The 4,450-nt window shown below is 33.4% G+C and overlaps 1 long non-coding RNA gene across 1 annotated transcript; it reads left to right on the top strand.

The window, feature by feature from the left end:
• Window positions 1-395: 395 nt before the first annotated feature.
• LOC136815183 (uncharacterized) lies at window positions 396-3,659 on the top strand. The gene is made up of 4 exons (XR_010847685.1): window positions 396-657; window positions 2,109-2,251; window positions 3,078-3,198; window positions 3,394-3,659. It is a non-coding gene; the product is annotated as an uncharacterized lncRNA (long non-coding RNA).
• Window positions 3,660-4,450: the final 791 nt, after the last annotated feature.

Below are 4,450 nucleotides of genomic sequence, written 5' to 3'. Positions count from 1 at the left end.
CGTGAGGTATGTACCGAGTCAGGGAGCTTTTTGGGGGAAATCATCCTAAAATAGTCTTAAGGTATATTTTTAGGTTTCAATCCAGCCTAATTTTTGCATGTAATACATACGTCAAACAAAAATTTGACACTTTTGTTGAACCTTTTGCAGGGTAATAATTGGCAATTTCACGGTAAAATGCTATAGAAAAGGTTCAATCAAAGAGATAGAAAATAGAGGAGGTTGCACGCAACTGCTTTAAAGCCGGGCGACTCTTGTTTTCTGTTCAATTTCCTTTGTTTTGCAACAAAGAAAAATCGCCTTTGACGCGAGCTGAGTTATGCCGCCAATCGACAAGGATGCAAACATGGCGGGTCGAAGCGGTGATTTCTCTGCTGTTATTTTTGTCATGTCTATTCGAGTTATGACTAAAACAACGTCTACAGCAAGTACTACATTGTTTAAAACATCTCAAATGCTTTTGGATATATTTATTTCAACCAATCAAATGATTTGTATACGTTTTGACTAAGGATACAGTGAAATTATCATCGAAGAAAGACAACCTGTCTTGTTGAGTAGCTAACAGCACCTACTGATGGAATTCACTCGAAATCGAAAAGATGGACAATTTTTTTCAAATAGGGAACAATTTTCCTTGGTAGAGGATGCCTTGAGGTATGTATATCTGAAGTTTCTAGTGTGGTCTGGCTCTTTTCACTGTGGTCTGGCTCTTTGAGTTCAGGCCATTTTTAAATTTCATGTATTCAACCATCGACTAGGTAGTTCTTCCAGTTCTTGTGTTCTTTCACTTTGTTTACGTAATCAGCTAAAAGTTGGCGGTTAATTTCGAAAAGTTTGCTTCTTGGTAATACTGAAGGAAGAGATGGAAGAATAATTTGAATTTCGTCGCAAACAAACAGCTGCCTTTAATAGTAAAGTAGTCTAGATTATTATGCGGCCAGTGCGTGATATGATAAGCCGATTCATCATAAAAAGTAAGACTGTAGAAAACTTAAAGAGACAGCTTCTTTTAAAGATGCTTTCAATGCTTTGGGAGTTGATATTACTGATGATGCTGTTGATGTTCATCCTGAGAAAATCTGTGAAAAGTGTAGAGTTGTTTGTACGAGTTTGAATCAGCATTGAAAGGCACCCAGAGGCACCCAAGCTGAAAGTAGGAAAATAGAAAAAGCTAGGCATAAATCAACACAGTATGTATAAAATAACAACAGCATCAGATATTGATACCAGTGGATTCGCAGATTGTGTTGATGGGGAGAAAATTTCAGAAATTAAAGATAAGAAGAGACCGTGGCTTTGTCTAATTATTGATGCTGAAGACTTTATATTTGTTATTGATTGTTTTTTTTTTGAATTGGGTGAAATAAATGAGGAAATCAATAAGTTGGAAAGGCAATGTGATGAGGAGGGCCAACAAGCAAGATAATCAGCCTCGCATGTTTTAGCTTTCATTGTACACTACACTGGATTACTTTTGTTTTTGTTTTTTCCCTACTGCCATCTGCTTCAAGTGATGAGTTATTTCCTGTTGTCTGGGAGCTGTTGAGTGTTAGAATATTTGAGTTTGAAAGTCAGGTGTTTGGTGTCTGATGGAGCTTCTACAAACCTTTCATTTTATAAACTCAAAGAATAAGGAAGATACTGTAATTTCTTCAGCATTAATCTATGTGCTTTGGATAGAAATAAGCTCTACATATTTCATTTGTGAGGACAAAACAATTTTGAAAACTCTCATGGAAATAGAAGCACCAAAAATTTTGTAAGCCAATGGTTTGTCTATTATTTCCAGAGGAAATACCTTAAATGATATCAATGATGATTTGTTTGAAATATTTATCACTACCAGGTGTTGAAATTCAAAAAAAATGATTGAAATTATATGGTCTAATAGACCTTTTCATAAATTACGTCACGAACATCACTTGCCTCGTTTTGAAGTTATTGCCATGGTGATTAACTCCCAGCGGATTTTATTAAAACTACTTTCTATTCATAAAAAATCATTTAATGTCTCAAGGGATAAAATCACTGTGGAAACTGTTTGAATACGAGGCAAGTGATGTTCGTGACGTAATTTATGAAAAGGTCAATTCCTTTCCTTTTAGCTGGACAAACACTCAATCAGTTGGAACCATGTGGTACAACTCTGGGAGTTCAAGAATACTAAAATCCCAGGGCTTTATACATGATCAAATTAACAAGAGAACACATCGACTAAACATGATGAACGTTTAAACTTGCAGCTCAGGTAACTTAGATGATTACCATATTAACTCAAAAAAAGTGCCTATATGTTATCTAATCAGGCTAGGTAAATTTGAGAATTAGGTTTGTCTGAAATAAAATGGCCTTTTTATGACAATAAAAATCCCATGATATGTACTCAGGTATTCAGTTGTTGTCAATGACATTGAAATGACTATAGCTACAAGTCTGGTCTCGATAATTTTAGTTTGATGACTAGCTTGATATAAGTACAGAAATTTTGAATAATTTTTCTGGGCTCAACATCAAAACTTCTTGAGTGGCTTTTTCAGCAGTGAAACACAAATATTGAAGGTTTGAATGGTGACAAAGACTCTAGCTTAATTTCATTATTTGTCCTGGATTCCTTTTGAAAGTTACTTCATTTTTATTTTAGTGTCTCAGTACAAGAGTCATGCTCTTCAGTATCAAAGGCAAGCCCAAAACTAGAGGTACACAAAAGTTTGTCAGGATCTGCGACAAAATTTTTGTTTGCCTAAATGGACAGTATCCTAACCAAGATATGGCAACAAGAAAACCGGCAAAATCTGCTCTCAGACAGTACACAGAAACAAAAGACAAATGTTTTGAGGTAATTTTTATCCTATATTTTTCAATAGGATTAGTTTTTGTAGGTATTCTCACTAGCTGCTAGTTCCCTTCAAGGGTTAGGTGTTACTATATCCAGATAATTCTACTCCATACAATATGTGAATTGAAATAAAATACATCTCATGATTTTAAAGAGGCATTTCTTTTTATTAGAGATAATGTTGACATGAAGGTTCACTTGTGTGTTGTGACCAAATTATAACTTTTTATTATTTTAGTGGCTGACGGATACATTTTTGAAAAGTGAGAAAAGAGAGGCACCTACACCTGGCTTGCAAAGGAGGAAAGGAAAAAGGACCTGGCTATTCAAACTGTTGAAAGGTTGCATGCAAACTACAGGTTTGTAATGATTTTGCATTCAAAGGTTTTTTAGTATGAAATAGTACAATGTTAATTTTTTAAGCAATCATTGTTTCGGTGAGTGCTCCTGGCCTTGCATGTTTTAGAGGTGGTTTTTTTTTTCAATATAGAAAACCGACATTTTCTCAGTCTTTTATTCTTTCAATCAGACCTTTTTCACTTTTCATCTTGCAGGAGCTGCTTGTTGAATATCCTGGATTTTACATTTTGGATCATGGTCGTCTTAGTCAGCCAACCTCAACTTATGTGGGCAGGTCGTTCTGATGGTTTTTTCTATTGTTTAAATTATTGTTATTTAAAAAATAGTTTTTTTAGATTTTAGCTTGATTTGATTTGGATAAATTCCAAATACTTTTTGTGGAATTTCGAACAAAAATTCATTAAGCAGAAAAAGTAAATAAACAGAAAGGATACCTCTTACCTTTACACTTGTGACAGTCTGTGACAGGAGATGAAAAATTTGAATTTATAATCTTAAAGTTTTTGATCATCTTATATCTGTATATCTTCTCTCTTTTCTCTCCAAACTGATCTAAAATTATATGATCTCAATACATTTGTTAGTAGATATTTATCTTTTGATGATAGTTCATTATATGATCAAAATATATTATGATTTTTGTTGAAAAATATAAATTTTTTAGCTGATAGAAAAAGCTAAAATTGATAACTGGTGCTAGATTTCTCCCTATACTTACCTTACCTTATTGGCAGCTATATAGACTTTCATTGAAGTTAACCTTTCTTTAGAACGTGAGAAAGTGAACAGTATATTTTAAGAGAAATATTTAAGAATAAATTTCCAAAAGACTTTAGCTGTCAAGGAACAACCAACAGCCATTTTTTATATTTGTCTCTCTGCCCGTTCTACTTTCGTTTTCAAGTACTTTTTTACGGCATTGATTATATCTTTTTGAATAAAACACCGATTGTTTCAATTTAGTCGGTTCCGTAAAACTTTCCCTCTTTTTTTTCTTCCCTCATTAATTATTCATGATCATAACTAACATAGTATAATAGAAAGAGAAGCGTGCAACCTCCTCTATTTTCTATCTCTTTGGTTCAATTGCCAAATTCCATGATGACATTATACTTAGGTGGGAGTCACATGAAAAATTGAGAAAGTTGATTTTTTACATTTTCCTGTATAACTTTTGAACTTGAAGAGATTTTTAAATGAAATTTTCTACAGAGGTAACTTAACAATAGATGATTTCAAAAATGTAAAAAA

This window comes from Clytia hemisphaerica, unplaced genomic scaffold (assembly GCF_902728285.1).
Source record: "Clytia hemisphaerica strain Z4C2 unplaced genomic scaffold, Clytia hemisphaerica genome assembly, whole genome shotgun sequence".
NCBI lineage: Eukaryota > Metazoa > Cnidaria > Hydrozoa > Leptothecata > Clytiidae > Clytia > Clytia hemisphaerica.
The sequence above is the reverse complement of the archived record's forward strand: the minus strand, read 5'-3'. Positions and strand labels throughout refer to the sequence as shown.